General features: G+C 39.8%; 1 protein-coding gene and 1 long non-coding RNA gene across 2 annotated transcripts in view; both read left to right on the top strand.

Moving 5' to 3' along the window:
- Positions 1-18,535, top strand: part of LOC125271359 (complement C3-like) — a 731,185-nt gene that overhangs the window by 18,360 nt on the left and 694,290 nt on the right. The gene's annotated exons all lie outside the window — the stretch shown is intronic.
- Positions 157-3,114, top strand: LOC125271392. The gene is made up of 3 exons (XR_007185584.1): positions 157-280; positions 670-2,001; positions 2,738-3,114. It is a non-coding gene; the product is annotated as an uncharacterized LOC125271392 (long non-coding RNA).

The raw sequence follows: 18,535 nt of genomic DNA, 5'->3' as shown, positions 1-18,535 counted from the left end.
AAGAGCCCTAACGGAATGGACGCTGTTCAGTGAAGCTATGTGAACAACACACAAAAAAAACCGCAGTAGACGTGAGTGAATTCATTCGTGTTGATAATCTATTCACAATATAACGTTAAGTTGGCCGAATGGTGAGAGAAGTAGGTTTTACCCAGCCAACATTGATATGTGGGCCCCATATGGGTTATAGCTGGGCAGCATGGGTTCTATGTGGGCATGGGATGAAGATGGGCAATTTATGTGGGTCCCATGTGTTTTTCACAATGTGGGTCCCATATAGGTTTTACTATATGGGACCTACATGGGTTCTATGTGGGTATGGGCTAAAGATGGGCAATTTATGTGGGTCCCATGTGTGTTTCACAATGTGGGTCCCATTTAGGTTTGACCATATGGGACCTTCATGGGATCTATGTGGGCATGGGCTAAAGATGGGCAGTTTATGTGGGTCCCATGTGTGTTTCACAATGTGGGTCCCATTTAGGTTTGACCATATGGGACCTTCATGGGATCTATGTGGGTATGGGCTAAAGATGGGCAGTTTATGTGGGTCCCATGTGTGTTTCACAATGTGGGTCCCATTTAGGTTTTACTAGGCCTATATGGGACCTTCATGGGATCTATGTGGGCATGGGCTAAAGATGGGCAGTTTATGTGGGTCCCATTTAGGTTTTACTATATGGGACCTTCATGGGATCTATGTGGGCATGGGCTGCAAATGGGCAGTTTATGTGGGTCCCATGTGTGTTTCACAATGTGGGTCCCATATAGATATGAGACCTTTGTGGGATCTGTGTGGGCAAAATAATTTCACACTTAAATACATCTTTACACCTTTAAACTTTATTGGTTAAAAGCCACTTTTTAGGAATAAATATTGAAGATTGGCAATGGGATGAAGCACAAGAACAAGTTCATTCTTATTCCATGTTTATAAAACCTACATCGACTCCACCTTTCTAAACTAAAGCTCTCTAATATATTTTCCTCTGTAGACCCACTATGTGATATGTGTGGTCAAACACCAGCATCACTAGGACATATGTTTTGGCATTTTCCTAAGATTGGTAATTATTGGATTTCAGTTTTTCAGTTGCTGTCAGAAGTGTAGGAAAAGCAGTTGGATCCAGACCCAATTTTAGCTTTAGTTTTTTTTAGCTTTTTTTTTTTAGTTTTTGGTGTCAGTGATAAAATGGAGCAAATAAATAAATAAATAAATATGCAGCATGCCTTTTATCAATTATTTTAATAAGAAAGCAGTAGTTGAATTCTAATACAAGCACCCCCCTACACACACACTTATTTTCTTTTTCCATTTATTTTCTTTTCTTTTTCATTTTTCTTTTTCCATATATTATTACGATATTAAAATCTAGTGCTAAATCAGGATTTGTATAAAAGTGTAAAAAAATTTGTATTGGAATGTTTTTATTTTTGTTTTTGTGCCAATGTAAAAAAACTTATAAAGAGAATGTTTTTTAAAAAATTATTTTAAAACATTTTAAATGAAAATGTGTGGATTATCTATATCTGCCTATGCAAAAATGCATTTTTCTTTTAATGCACACATAGCAGGGACAACCCTTTTTAATGTTTTTTTTATGGTTTTTGTTTTTTAAACTAGAAGACTTATTCGGTTGTTAAGTCTGACGTCACGACTTAACAAGCGGATATCGGTCTCACATGGGACCTACTGTAGCCTACACTCTCAAATGTTCTGACAACCTTCCGCTTGACAAAGTAGTCCTTTTGTATTCCAATTTTAGTTAGATTTTTTCACATAATATTATATCATATAATATCATATGTCAATGATCTTTTCTGAAAATAAGCGTACATTTAAATTTATAACTGTAAATATTTTAAATATTCGAACAAAAGGAATTTCCGCGCTGGCGCGCGGATACAGTTTCTAAGCACAGTGGTGCGGCAGCACGGCAGGAGACAGGAGGTACTACTTTTAACGGTCAGCAGTGATCGAGACGGATCGAAAATAAGCAGGTAAAATGCATATTTTCTAGAAATGGTTTAATTATCTACGGTTTCAAGTATAGGGAACATTGTTTTGAACGTTTAAATTACCTTTAACATAATGTAGCCTTTAAAATTGTGATGTGTTTTTTTTTTTCTGGCCGCGTAATCGCTAAAAATGTCTGTAAAGACTTAAAGCATGTCGTTTTTGTTGCTGTAAGGTGTAGTTTTGTTCTTGCCTGCCATTAATGAAGTAGGATTCTCGGTTGTTGTTCATTTTATGCTTCACTTATGCATTTTGTGACCGTCTTGCCGCCATTTTTTTCACCTGAGTGGAAACTGAATTTCCCATGGAATTTCCACACAATTTATAGTAATAACCGCGTTTGAATGGAAAAATACTTAGTTTTAAAGACATTTGACATAACTTGCTCCTAAAAGCGGCAGGTGAGGTGGATTGGGTGACAGTAAAATATTAACAAATATGGGTAGCACTGTTTTACAGTGTTTGTTACATTTTACATATTGTTGAAATATATTGCACATTAATTTAGTTCATTTAGTTAATTCATCATATACTTGAGTGAGTAAATTACAATTTTAATTTTGGGGAGAACTAACATTTTAATCCTGTAGTAAGTAAAATGTTGTTAATTAACATTACTAAGTAGTTATATGTACACCTACACTGTGACAAGGACACTATAAAATAAAATGTAAGTAGCTGGACATTTCATATGATTGTGTGTATCTTTTGTTTTTATAGGTGGACTGAAGAAGAATGCAATGACCAAGACTGTGAACCAGAAAGACATAGAAAAAGCACTCTCAAAATGGTTCACAGGGGCTAGAGACAGGGGCGGAAAGAGAGCAATCAGGTCACAGCAGTCTTCAGGACTGTGATCAGTTTTGTGTGTGTCCATCTATACAAATTGTTGAGACCAAGTATTTTAATACTGTATTGTAAGTTAAACAGTTTTTGTGTTTTATGTTGTCGTTGAGGTTTTAAGTGTTTAAAAGGGATTGTTCACCCAAAATATAAAAATCTTTTCTCTTTCTTCTATTGATTTAAAGGGATAGTTCACCCAAAAATGAAAATTTTATGTTTATCTGCTTACCCCCAGCGCATCCAAGATGTAGATGTCTTTGTTTCTTCAGTAGAACACAAATTAAGATTTTTAACTCCAACTGTTGCCGTCTGTCAGTGGTACAATGCAAGTCAGCGGGAACTTGGACTATAAAAGTAAATAAAACACGACAGACAAATCCAAGTTTAACCCTGCGGCTCGTGACGACACATTGATGTCCCAAGACACGAAACGATCGGTTTGTGCGAGAAACCGAACAGTATTTATATAATTTTTTACCTCTAATACACCACTACGTCCAACTGTATTCATCAATCGATTCGTGATGTCTGATCGCGCTCCGACAACGGAAGTGATGTCTAGCACTCATTGAAGTATATGCGCAAGACATCACTGCCGTTGTCGGAGCGCGATCAGACCTCACTAACCGGAAGCTGAACGGAGTTGGACGTAGTGGTGTATTAGAGTTAAAAAAATGATATAAATACTGTTCGGTTTCTCGCACAAACCGATCGTTTCGTGTCTTAAGACATCAATGTGTCGTCACGAGCCGCAGGGTTTAATTTGGATTTGTCTGTCGTGTTTTATTTACTTTTATAGTCCAAGTTCCCGCTGACTTGCATTGTACCACTGACAGACGGCAGCGTTTGGAGTTAAAAATCTTAATTTGTGTTCTACTGAAGAAACAAAGACATCTACATCTTGGATGAGCTGGGGGTAAGCAGATAAACATTTTCAATTTTCATTTTTGGGTGAACTATCCCTTTAAACCAGTGGTGTCAAACTCTCATCCTGGAGGGCCATAGCCTTCAAACCCTTCAGGATTATTTGAAAACTAGATGTAATGTGTGTTGCAACAGGTTTGCAACTAAAATATGCAGGGCTGTGGCCCTCCAGGGGTTTGACACCCCTGCTTTAAACCCATAAGACTTTCATTCATCTCTGAAACACAAGTGACGTTATTAATGAAATTAAGACATTTCTATCTCTCCATATAAAGTCTATTCATGAAGCTTTCTTTTTTAAATATTATTACTGTTTGGAAGCATCAGATGTTTTGGTGAACAGACAGAAAATTACCAGGTTTTTGTTCCCGGTGTTTTAATTTCTTGACTGTTTTTTATTTTTTTTATTAGTAATATTTTTAAATGTTACATAAGTTTGGTTATGTAAAACCAGCTGTTGGCATAGTATCACCGTTTTAAATGGTAATGTTGGTGTTTAACACTTTACAAAAACTTTTATTGAAAATGTTTGAATTATAATAAAAGTACTTGATATACTGAACTTTTAAAGGTCTGATTAATTTTTTGTAAATTGCACCTTGCATTTTTTGTGATTTTTTTTTTTTTTTTTTTTTGTAGATGAATGACCAGTGGAATAGTCAAGTAGATGTATGATTATGAATGTTGCCCAGTTGGGCCCCACTTAGGTTCTATATGACATTTATATGGGCTAATTCATACAGGGCCCACATGGAACCCGCAGACAAACCCATCTAGGCCCCATGTTTACAGCCATATGGGGCTCACATTGGCCCCACAGTTGTTTTGTTGGCTGGGTCATATGTGGGACAAATATGGGCCTTATATGTGTTGCCCAGTTGGGCCCCACATTAGCCCCAGTCAGGCCCCAACTTTATTTTGTTGGATGGGTTATAAGTGGGACCAATATGGGTCTTGTATGTGTTGCCCATTTGGGCCCCACATTAACCCCAGTCAGGCCCCATATGGGATTAATATGGGCTAATTCAGATGGGGCCCACATGGAACCCATGGACAAACCCACACAGGCCCCATATTTACAGTCCATATGGGGCCCACATGGGCCCCATGATAGAATGTTGGCTGGGTAGTTTCACTATCTCAGCACTGATGTGATGATCCGTTAAAGCATATCACTGCAATGACGGACATTGACCGGGAATTCACAGTATAATAACTGAACGGGGCTTGTCATCATAAATCGATTATATTTAGGTGTTTTGCAACTTCAGTGTAGTGATTTATTGCAACTTCAGGAACGTTTACTGCATTCTTACCTTCGAGAGATAACTTATTGATGTGTGATGATGATCACTGAAGCAGCTCCTGTGCTTTCGGTGTGAGAGCGGAACATTTTCCAGCCGCGCCAGCCGTATTGATTGGCCAGGCTCGTGACTCCCAACAAATCAGACGGACGATGGGCGGGGCTTAGTCTAGGCCACAGAGCGGTGCGCTCTGACTGAGGTGGCTGGATCAGTGCCAGATCGCGCATTTCAAAATAAAATGGTTTTATCGGCAAATCGGTTTTGAAAATGGCCGATGCCGATAACAATAAAAATGCTTAATATCGGCGCCGATAATCGGCCACGCCGATAATCGGTCGACCCCTAAGTTACACTGGATATTGACCACAAAACATATCTTATTTCATTACTTGCAAAATGGAGAGTCAATCCTAAAGATTAGCAATTTGTTATGCTGATTCAGAGTTAAAATTAGTTAGGACATTGTTTTCGGCGCTGTGATACTGAAAACACTAGTAGGTGTAATCCAAGTGTCTTTTTGTAAATGACTGGATTTGGGGTTTATGTGTTTAATTCTATAATACCAGTAACATTTCATATGCTTTATCATGAACATGTTTATTTGTCTGTTTTTGATTTAGTCTGCAGTATATCTTTGGAGAGCAGACCTGGGTTGAATACTGGCCCACAAGAGAGGAAAGCCAAACTCCAGAATACAGGGAGCAGTACATCGGCATCTCTAAACTCAAGAATACACTTGGTCAAGTAGGATGCATTAATTAATGTATAACAAGTGTTTTGTTTGTTTGCAAAATCAGCTTCTGTTTAAGTCTAAACAAAATGATTTTGGCCAAAATGTGTAATTTCATAATAAAGTGAATAAAATTGGAAAATGTTTGACTGTGACTAAATAAAATCATGGTGTGATATACAGTGCCTTCCTCGAATTTATTTTGTGAATTACAAATCCATTGTTTATGTAAGGACATTTCTGATAAAAAGAAATAGGGGTACAGAATGGATAAAATGGATAAATGGTAAATGGATGGAAAATTTGAATGTAATTCAATTACATAAAACTTAAATTTAGACTGAAATATTTTTTTGAGTGAACATATAATAATAGAGAGAAGTTTAGAAAATGTGTATTTTACCTGCTTATTTTTGCTTCACGTCCACGAACAGCAGCAATCCTAACGGTCGAGTGACTCCAGTCAGCTCCGCTGCTCCACCGTGTGCTTTGAAGAGACTGTATCCTTGCGCCGAGCGGGAATTCCTTCATTTCGATATTTAAACTCTACATTGTTGAAATGTCCGTGTATTTCAACAAAGAATGTATGATTATATTATATTACGAGATGATTTTATGAAAAGAAATTTGTTACGGAATTGAACGCAGCAGAACTACTTTGACAAGCGGAACAGTCAGAGTAGTGATTAAGTCCAATAAAAAAAATGTTTTTCCACATTATTTTACAGCGTGATTTACACATTTACACATTATTTTCTGTGATTTTACAGAATATTCAAAATACAGAAAAAATCTGTAAAATATTAATCAATTTTATGTAAAATTACACATTATTCTGTGAAAATACAGAACATTTCTTTTAAAAAACAGAAATTTAATGTAATACTAAAATACATGCAATTCCCTGTAAATTTAAAAAAAAAAAAATTTACAGCAAATATCAGTAAAACAACAGGCATTTCAGTGTATAATGACAAAATGGGAAAAATCTGTAAAAAAAATAAAAAATAAATACAGACCATTACCTGTAAATTTACATTTATTTTTAACAGTGTGGGTGGGGGGGATATTTAACAAAATAAGAAAAATTTGGACATCTTCATCCTGTTTTAACCTTTTTTAATAGTTGTGTTTGAGTTCCTCAGTTGTCCTCAGTGTGAAAAGATGGATCTCAAAATCATACAGTCACTGCTGGAAAGAGATCAAATATACAAAAGATGCTGGAAAACCGAAGAATTTTGGGACCTGAATTGTTTTGGGGTTTTTTGGTTTTTTTTTTTTTTAAGAATATAAGGCAGTTTATAACTGTTCAGGACAAACAATGGACTCGTGAACAACCATCACAAAAAAAAAAAAAAAAAAACATCCAGTCATTCAGTAGATCATCCAGGTGTTACATACAGAGGAAGTCGGAGACACAGGTACAATTTACGATGTTTGAGACAACCAGAGCAGTGAGAAGGTGAGTTAAACAGACTGAATATATATCAAGACAGTAATACTTGACTTGATCTTCACACCAGGTTCGTTGAAGGCAGAGAGGCGTGGAGCAGAGGAGGTTTCCAGACAGAGTATATATCAAGACAGAGTTACTTGACTTGTTCTTCACACCAGATTCAATGAAGGCAGGGAGACGTGGAGCAGACGCTGTACAGAGACACTCACAGAGGACTGGAGAACACAGAGGATCTAGGAGACACACTGGAGACAGGTAAGAAGTCCGTAAGGTAAGCATTCAGGCTAGTATGCGTTAACAAGACCGGACAATGACTGAGTGACTGTGAGCACCTGGTGTGTCTGTGAAGATCCACTGTTAACCTGCGTCTCCTGAGGGCCTGCTGGAGTTGGAGGTGTGCTGAGTCCCAGACCCTCTTGCTCTCCCGGAACCAGTAATCCACTGCCGGGACATCTGATGGTTCCCCATCCCAGGGGAACAGTGGGGGCTGATAGCTGAGCACGCACTGGAAAGGGGTGAGACCAGTGGTGGGTTGACGGAGGGAGTTCTGGGTGTACTCGGCCCAGCCCAGGAACTGGTTCCAGTAGTTCTGGTGGCCATGACAGAAGGTACGCAGGAAACGGCCAATCTCCTGTATCTTCCGCTCCGTCTACCCGTTCGCCTGAGGATGGTAACCAGACGAGAGGCTGATGGTCACATCTAGGAGCCTGAAGAATGCTTTCCAGACGTGAGAGGTGAATTGTGGACCTCGGTCAGACACAATATCCTCAGGTAATCCGAAGTATCTGAACACATGGTTGAAAAGGAGTTCAGCTGTGGCCAGAGCTGTAGGAAGTCCTGGGAGTGGAATCAATCGACATGACTTGGAGAATCTGTCCACTACAACCATTATGTAGGTATGTCCATCTGAAACCGGGAGATCTGTGATGAAATCCACTCCTAGATGTGACCACGGGCGGGTTGGAACAGGCAGAGGTGTTAGCTTTCCGGAGGGAAGATGTCGGGGGCTCTTGGACATGGCACATTCCCTGCACCCCTTAACGTACCTTCTGACATCTGCTGCCATGCTGGGCCACCAGAAGTGCTGTTTTAGCAGTGTCCGTGGATTGTATTGCAAACCTGGGGGGCAACCCGACGGAGTGTTGGTGGAGGCATTGGACTCGGGTAGCATTTCTTCGGACCAGGTTATGGGGCTGACAATGAGGCTTTCTGGAAGAATGAACTCAGGATCTTCAGGACCTTCCTCGGGACTGTGGATACGTGATAGAGCATCGGCTTTGACATTCTTGGAACCAGGACGATAGGAAATGGTGAAGTTGAATCGTGTAAAGAACAATGCCCATCTTGCTTGACGTGGATTTAATCTCTTAGCCTCACGCAGGTACTCCAGATTCTTATGATCGGTTAACACCAGAAAGGGATGTCGGGCTCCTTCGAGCCAATGCCTCCACTCCTCCAGGGCGAGCTTGATGGCAAGTAGCTCCTGGTTGCCGATGTCATAATTCACCTCCGCCGGGTTGAGTTTGCGGGAGAAGAAGGCACATGGATGGAGTCTACTTGGTTTCCCCTGCTGCTGGGACAGGACCGTTCCCACTCCTGTGGTGGACGCATCGACCTCGACCACGAAGGGAAGTTCTAGATCTGGATGTACAAGGAGGGCAGCAGTCGTAAAGGCAGTCTTGAGGTCCTCGAAGGCTTTCTTCTGTTATACCCCAAGAACTGCACTGAGGGCTGATGGAAAGTGCACTTTTCTGCTTTCAGGAACAGGTGGAATGCCATCAGGCATTGGAGGACCTCCGCAACGTGATGGCGATGTTCGGCCAGGCTCCGGGAGTAGATGAGAATATCATCGATGTAGACAATCACAAACCTGTGCAGGAACTCCCGGAGCACCTCGTGCATGAAATCCTGGAATACGGAGGGGGCGTTGACGAGTCCGTACGGCATAACACAGTACTTGTAGTGTCCAGTAGGGGTCACAAAAGTCGTCTTCCATTCGTCCCCCTCACGTATCCGGATGAGGTTGTATGCACTGCGGAGGTCCAGCTTGGTGAACACAGTGGCGCCACGGAGATGTTCCAGTGCAGATGGGACGAGAGGAAGTGGATATCTGAACTTGACTGTTCAGTTGTTAAGTGCTCTGTAATCTATGCAGGGCCGCAAGCCTCCGTCCTTCTTGGCAACGAAGAAAAAACTGGATGCAGCAGGGGAAGTAGATGGGCAGATGTAGCCTTGAGATAACGCCTCAGTGATGTATTCCTCCATGGCCTTCTCCTCCGGGATGGACAAGGAATAGATCTTTCCTCTGGGCACTGGCTCACCGGGGATAAGGTCTATGGCACAGTCCCATGGCCGATGGGGAGGCAGCTTGGAGGCCATCTTTGGACAGAAAATGTCACTGAAGTGGGAGTAACAGTCAGGTATGTCGATGGATCTCTTTTCCAATGGACTCTCAATGGACGTAACACAGACATGAATCTTCTTAGAGCTAGGAATCCTTTGGACAGGACTGGGAAACTTACTTGGAACTTGTAGTACCGGAAAGCATCCCAGAAAACATTCATTACCCCACTTCAGGATGTCTCCTGTCCACCAGGAGATGATGGGATTGTGCTTCTCCAACCATGGGCGCCCCAGAATCACGTCAGATGTAGAATCCTCCAGAACCAGCAGATGAATTTCCTCTTGATGGAGAACGCCTATCTGTAGACGTAGAGGGCCCACCATGTGACGTACTTGATGGAGAGGATGACCAGTTACTCCATGGATCTGGTAGACTTTCGGCAAACTGATGGTCTTGAGGTTGAGCTGGCGACAGAGGGCTCCGGAGATGAAATTTCCAGCTGACCCAGAGTCGATGAAGGCATTGACTGGAATACAAACATCAGCAGCAGTAAGGTTGGCGATAATTGTGAGTGAATTCTGATGATTTAACATAGGAAGGATGACACTCACCATAGATCGCACTGGACGAGTGGGGCATTCAGCTCTGAAATGCCCAGGATGGCCACAATATAATCAGAGACCCTGGGTCAGCCTCATCTGTCGCTCAGCTGGTGAAAGACGTGATTTGTCGATCTGCATCTCGAGGCTGGCTGGTTCTGGGGAGCTGACGGATTTGGGCTGGCGGAGGAAGGATGGAAATAGTCGCTGGCTTTGGTGCTCTTCTATGCACAGCTGCATACGAGTGGCGAATCTTATTGAGAGTCAGATGAACTTTTCGAGCCCGATGGTATCCTCGTATGCAGCGAGATGCAACCGCACACATGGATCCAAACCTTGACGATATCTGGAGATGAGGGCTTGCTCGTTCCAACCACTCGCTGCCGCTATGGTTCTGAACTGTAAAGCATAATCAGAGACAGATAAGGCACCTTGCTTTAGATTACACAGTCTCTCACCTATGGACGAGTCCCATGAGGGTTTACCAAACACTTCCTTGAAGTGACTTATAAAGCTTGAAAGTGACTGCACGACGGGACTGTTCTGAGTCCAGAGGGGTTCCGCCCAGCGGAGTGCTTTACCATCCAGTTGCTGAATCATAAAAGAGACCTTCGCTTTCTCGTCAGGGAACAGGTGCGGTTGCAGATTCAATGAAGCCAGGGAGACATGGAGCAGACGCTGTACAGAGACACTCACGGAGGACTGGAGAACACAGAGGATCTAGGAGACACACTGGAGACACACTGGAGACACACTGGAGACACACTGGAGACACACTGGAGACACACTGGAGACACACTGGAGACACACTGGAGACATGTAAGGAGTCTGTAAGGTAAGCATTCAGGTTAGTATGTGTTAACGAGATCGGACAATGACTGAGTGACTGTGAGTGTCTTTTATAGTGCTGCTGATTGGACTGGTGATGAGTGTCAGGTGCGTGTGATCAGTACTCTGGTGAGGGAGTGCGACGTGATTGGCTGGGTGCAGAGCCTGGTGTGTCTGTGACACCAGGTAACCACATAGTATTAAGAATCAAGGCTTCACAAACTTTTGAGCAGGTTGTTTTTATAAATTCAGCTACTTTTTGGTCTTGTGGACCATGTAAACATTTTTTTGAATATTTTACTCAGGACAAAATAAAAAATAACATGTATATTGTATGATCACTCTTATTTTGTAAAAAAATATTCACATTTTCACAGATTCTGTAAGGGGTTCATAAACTTTCTGTAACTTTCAATGTATATTTGTGACAATATCTTGCAATTGATCATGCTTGAGTCACACACAGACTTCAACATTCAGCATGAAAAACACAACAATTATAACAATTACATTTTATTTAAAGTAAATGATCAATTACTCTCTACAGTTCCTTTTTTGTTACTAGAAATCTTGTTTAGGTGAGCTATACTAACTAAGCATTTGTCCTATTTCTAGGACAGTCCTATTTCACTTAGTTTTTTATGGCATTCATTTTGCATGGTTTTTAAGTAAGACTAACAACAGTGTGTAAGCTCACAGTCTGAGCACACAGTGAGGGCGCTGTGAGGTTACACTTCTAGCTGTGACCTCACATTGTGACCACATCATGAGTATCCTGGGAGCTCATAATGAGATCAATGTGAGATCAAATTGTTGACTGGGAAATAATCAAAGTAGCATTCAATATTTAAATTATTTTCAAAATCCCTCTCTCACTTTATCAGATCTGCGGATTGTAGTGCTGGGCAAAAGTGGAGCAGGAAAAACTGCAACAAGAAACATCATCCTTGACAGAAAAGCATCTTTTGTCAAATTATCCACTAAGATTTGTAAGACAAAAGAGGCAGATGTGTGTGGGAGAACCATCTCAATTATAGACACTCCAGGATTTCTTGACGACTCATTCCATAATGATCAACTGAAGGCTGAAATCGAGCGTTACATGTCTGCTCCTTGTCCTCATGTGTTTCTGCTGGTCATCAGCCTGTGGTACTCTAACACCAGTGTTGGGGTAGTTACTCAAAAAATGTAAATTACTTCTGTAAATTGTAATGAGATTACTTTACTAGTTACTGCATTTGAAAAGTAACTTCACTACTTATTACTTTACTTTACTTTTTCTTAATTTACCGTGTAGATACATGGACAAACATCATAGCCCTATCATCACTTAATCTTTCTGCATAGAGTTTATTGTATAAATATTGAACCATATGAAAGAACAATAACCCAGTCTGCACAAAAAAATATGCCTCACCGTAAACAACAGAAATAAAGAAGGCTATGGTGGGGTCATTTTAAAATGGTGTCAACACACAAGTTTCAAAACACAGGCTTTGAATCGCTAATTCAAAAGTGAAAGTATAATGCTCACGGCGGCACGGGCATTCATAACGGCACCGCGCCAGTGGACACGCACGGTTATGAACGACCGTGAATGCATTTTAATGATGGGTTCATTAATGATGAGTTTATTATTATTCTTATTAAAAAAACAACAACAACAAAACAATACAATCAATGACAAACTCGCTTAAATAGGCGCTCAGTCAAAGGTGAGGCGAAATGGGCAAAGTTAGGTGCGACTCTCGTTCAGCCCTCTTTGAATTGAGCAGACGCGTTCAGTTCTGTAACTGAATGGTCACATGCAAAATAAAGAAATAAAATATTAAGTTTTGTTAACCAAATTTAGATTTTTTTATTTGAATATTATTTAGTCTATTTGTTTGATTTGTAATGATTTAATTATAATTTAATTAATTGCTTGTCATCAACTTGCAATTCCCTTGCGAACCCCCGTTTGGGAAACCCTGTTTTTTTAGAACATTATTTACATTCATTCTGGCGACGCGTCATGCAGCCAAGCTACAGGTATCGCGTTTATTTTGTTTTTCCTTTTAAAAATATTCACACTTGTTAACTAGGCTATATCATGAATTATATGATATTTTTCGATTGTCATATATGTGGAAGTGAATGCGTTTTGTTTAAACACCTATAATGATCATGTTAGTTGATAAAACAGAGTAGCCTATCTGTCGGTATCTGTATCTGTTTACATTACATAAATTCATCAGTTTTTCCTGAAATAAACGTAAGTGGCTGGTGAACTGGGATGAGAGAGTAAACTTTGTTTCATACGCATTGTATCTGATATGAATAAACAACTTCGTCAAATTATAATTTAAAGGATTATCGCAGCTTCCATATGAGTGTATGGAATCTGCATTTAACAAACTATAAATGTCTTTATTATATTTAGCCTAGTCCTTATTCAAACTTCTGAAACCTCAAATAAACATGTGGTTGAAAACTTAGTTGTGAAATATGAAAAGCACAGAGCGCGTCAATCTCTGGCTCAGCGCCAGCAGCGGGAAAGCAGGTTTGAATTTAGCGTATTGAACGTTCTCATCACACCGGTGTTATCGTACACGTTAAAAAAGTTAAAATCGATCGGGTGAAAGGAGACAAATTGAAACTGAGGGGGCACAAATCAGATCTGAGGGGGCAATATGCCCCCTTTTGCCCCCTCGTGGCGCCGGGCCTGCTGAAACCCCCCTGTCTCCATCTCCATTTCCAGCTCCAGCAGCTACGTCAAATCGATCTCTATGGCAACGGCACACGACAGAACTTTACACACAGGCAAACACGGCTTGGGTAACGAAGGAAAGCGCGTTCCTATAGTCTAGTAAAGTAGTGTAGTTACCAATATTATTAGTGTAATGCGTTACTTTACTTCGTTACCCAAAAAAAGTAATATCGTTACTGTAATCCGTTACTTTGTAACTCGTTACCCCCAACACTGTCTAACACAATGCAGAACACAGTGAAATGGTTTCAGGAAAACATTGAGCAAGATGCTTTAAATCACACAGTTATACTCTTCACTAGCATTGATTGGATGTCTTGGTTAAAATATCCACCGCTAGATGAGTATATCAGAACAAACAAAGATGTAAAATCACTGATTGACAACTGTGGTGGCAGATATCACTCACTCAACAATAAAGACAGACAAAATCGAGGTCAGGTTACTGAACTGCTGGAGAAGATTGATGAATTGGTAGAGAGAAATGGAGGGGGACACTACACAACATATTTAAAAGAGTTTACCTTAAAACCGTAAAAATACGACCAAATTCTAACAGTAACAAACTATTTTCCATTAAACAGAAATATACTTTAGAAAACAATGCATTCTGGGTAACGTTTGTCATTTTTGAGTGCTCAAAGTCGACACTCAGAGGCTGTGTTCAGAGGCTACATTACCTACAGGTGTGTGACGATAAGTGAATTCTAATGAAATAACTTTATAATAATAATATGATCACATTTTAAGCATTATATAAATATTACTTTCTAAATTTAAATGGCTGTCAGACAATTAAAGACAGTCCGTTTCTGCAAATGAAATGACGTCACATGCCAACATAATGAAAGGCTTCATTACTGCCCGAGTGCCAAACCGGGAGAAGGCGGTGACTCACTAAACTGGATCTTCTGGGAATAGACGACTGGATGCTCATCTTCATCTCTTCAGGGTGAGATTTAGATTATAGATGTTATCTATCAGGATAGGTATGTTTTTAGATTGTGAATAAATATGATTATTATTTTTTTTAAATGTTGTACGTAAATAGTCCTATTGCAGTGTGATTAGACGTTTTAAAGGAATAATTCACCCAAACATGAACATTATCTCATCATTTACTCTCCTGCATGTTGTTCCAAACCTATTTTATACTAAACATCTTCTTTTGTTTTCCACATAATGTGTCCATGCAGCTCTTTTCCATTTGATAAATATGAATTGTTTCGTTAAGGTGAGTAAATTATGACTATAATGTTTGAGTGAATTATTCCCTTATCAAATGCGCACACACAAAACGGTTTTGAAGGTTGCATGCAATCTATCAACTGTGATTTAAAGGTACAAATTCTGTATTTTCACAAATCTGTATTTGACACTGCATAGATGTGTTGCTGGTTTTGATTGACAGATGTTAGTTAGGGTCAGGGGTCACAGAAATAAACCAAGTTTTACTTTTATAACCAAAATGTGCAGCATCAGAGGAAAAGAAAACAAGAAATGACTGACTGATGGGGATGTGAAAGACGAGTCAAACTTCTCTACTGGTGCTGATTTCATCATATTTCTGTTCTGTTTATCTCTGTTTGTAATAATTCTTTTGGAAAATTTACCATCAACACAGATCCTGCATCATTTGTGATGAGCTACTGTAATTCCAGCAAATGAGCTTGTAGTTTTTTTGTGTCAAGGTAAAGGGGGCATTTAGTGAATAAGTTGCACTAATTACTTGTAGTAATTCAGTTTTGCGGTTTGGTCCTAAATGTATAGATTAATCTTAGTGTTTTACTTGAACTAAGCATACAACAACAAACATTTATCACAGATTTACTTAATGTTTAAACTTAATATTTTAGATTAAGTTGGTAAACTACCATATTGGTATATACAAACAGGCAGTTTGATGATTTGACACTAATAAGAATGAAATCTGAACACTTGAGTCTTGCACTGGAGAGCCTTATTTACCCCTGGCCAGCAGAGGGCGCTGTGTCATGCAGGGAATGTGTTGACGGTTTGCAAGTGAGTTTGTGTTTATCTGGGTACGAACGTTCTTTCTCTACAAATTTAATTGTAAGTTATGGTTTGGTAATTGAGGGGTTTGTTGCTTGAACTGAATGTAATTTAGCTGCTCCCTCCATCTCGAAAAAATTGAAATATGCAAACTGAATGAGAGATTAAAGTGATCTGAGCTGCAATTTTGCTTCATTAAAAGTGTATTTGGTCTGAATGAAAATGTATGGAAATAAAAAGTACTAACAAGAAAAACCGGTTTGCTTTAGGTGGAACGATTTGTATATATTTTTGGTGCTCACATAGAATCAAAATGATCACTCAAAACAAACATATTCACTGATTCACTCATGTAGATGCAATAATGGCCTCATATGATGAGAAATTCAAGTGTTACCCATTTTGACGAAGACCCAGTAAACCAGACGCACATAGCATGTCTGTATAGCCTAATTTTTACCAAGCTGTGAAACCGAAAAAACACTCTGTAGTGAAAGCGTCCAAAATGCCCTGAACCCAACAAAGGCAAAAGGGAGGCTACATGAAATCCCCTTACTCCTGCATAAATGACTAGTCATTGTCAGCTGTGACCATTCAGTGAAACAAATCTACTTTCACTTCCACTTTTGTTCATCAAACCTGCCATTAAAAGATTAGTTCACTTTCACATGAAAATTAGCCCGAGCTTTACTCACCCTCAAGCCATCCTAGGTGTATATGACTTTATTGTTCCTGATGAACATAATCAAGAAATATTAATAAATATCCTGACGCATCCGAGCTTTATAATGGCAGTAATAGGGATCAATGAGCTGATGAAAAAGCTTTCATCCATCATAAATATGTGCCCCATGCAGCTCCCAGGGGTGAATAAAGGCCTTCTGAAGCGAAACGATGTGTTTGTGTATATTTAAACAAGTTATTAAGTCAAATATCGAGCCATATTCAACGTACGCAGAAAGTGTAATTGATGCGATGCCAGTTTACACTTTCTTCGTAACATGAAGGTGGTCTGATGGAAGCTCGATATTTGACTTAACTTGAACTTGCTTTAATATGGATATTTTTTTACACAAACGTATGGCTTCACTTCAGAAGTCCTTTATTAACCCCCCGGAGCCATGTGGAGCACATGTTTATGATGGATGGATGTGGATTGAAGCTTTTTCTTCAGCTCATACTCATTGAACCCTATCACTGCCATTATAAAGCTCGGATGCGTCAGGATATTTATTAATATTTCTTTGATTATTATGTGTAACAGAAGCCAGCTAGTAGTCGGCCTCCGTTACGTATGTTCATCAGGAACAAGAAAGTCATATACACCTTGAGTTAAAGCTTGGACTAATTTTCATTTGAAAGTGAACTAATTCTTTAATGCTGCCTTTACGTGCTCTCGGAATTATCATAAATACGAGTCTTCTAGGTAAAAATTGCACATGAACATTCTCCCGTTTCATAATCACGACTTCAGAAGTGGGAATTATCACATTTCTGATAGCACGTGATGGCAGCATAAACATCAGGGAGTGAAGTGAAACTTGGTGGAGCTCGTTTTCGCAAAGGTGAGTATGGATCTCCATTCATGTATTAATGTTCATAATGATCATAGTTTTTACATGACTCTATATGATTTAGTTTGGATTATTATGTTGACAAGTTGTGTTGGTGAGGGAATCGAGCCTGCACTGGCCCTTTGCGGGCCCACTTAGGTCTGCCAGCGCAGGACCCCTGAGAATTTGCTCACTGGCAAAACGTTGGCCCCTTAGCGTTGGCCCTGCTTGGGCAGCCCTCACTTAACCTCCAGGAAGCCATAGTGCTGTTTTATTGAAAATAATAAAGTTTGAAGTCACTTTAATGGAGATAAGTGCTTGCTTTAGTTGGGCTCTTGACCCTTGACTTCTTAATGTTTTTTTCTGACTGTTGTAAAGAAAACAGCCCTAAGTGGGCCCGCAAAGGGTTTCCTGCTGCCTTCAAAGCAGCTGTTTATTATTTCAGCATTGATAGATTGTTGTGAAGTTATCAAACGACACTATTTTAAAAAGCTTGAGGTCAAATAGAAGCGTGTGACAGTAAATGCTATAATTTTTTTACACAGTCTCATTAACTCGAAACAGGAATATACAAATGCACGCTTGCACCCTGTGCTACCAATATCTTAGACGCCAAGTAGTGCAAAGTTCTCCAAAATGCAGGCAAAAGGAGACCACATGAAATTTCCCTACTTCTGTAAAATAACCAGCGGTAACTATTAAGTGAAACCAAATTGAAACCTTTTCAGTTTGACTGTAGTGCGTCGACAAGACATCAACACACAGGTGAGAATCTCCATTCATGTATTAATGTTCATAATGGTCAAAGCCTGTAGGCTATATGATGCTAGGTGATTTGTTCAGTTTGGATTATAATGTTGACAAGTGTTGTGTTGCTGATCAGGGGTGCATTTCCCATACAACGATTTAAATTGCTGCTTCACTACCATAGTACGATTCATCGTTGAACAAATAGCCTAGGCCTACTGTTTCCCGAAACCATATTGTCGCAAACCTGTCGTTCAGCCACGTTGGTGAATGATGTCATGCAGGTGGTGGAGCTAATAACGTATTTAGTTGTGAATCCATTTGAGATCGAATTAATGCTAGATTTTTTTTTCTATAAATTACGGACATGGCATCTGAGTACTAATTCTTATTTATTTTGCTTTATTTCAAGATTTAATCATAGGCTC

The sequence above is a fragment of the Megalobrama amblycephala genome, linkage group LG7, assembly GCF_018812025.1.
Source record: "Megalobrama amblycephala isolate DHTTF-2021 linkage group LG7, ASM1881202v1, whole genome shotgun sequence".
NCBI classification, from domain to species: Eukaryota; Metazoa; Chordata; class Actinopteri; order Cypriniformes; family Xenocyprididae; genus Megalobrama; species Megalobrama amblycephala.
The sequence above is the reverse complement of the archived record's forward strand: the minus strand, read 5'-3'. Positions and strand labels throughout refer to the sequence as shown.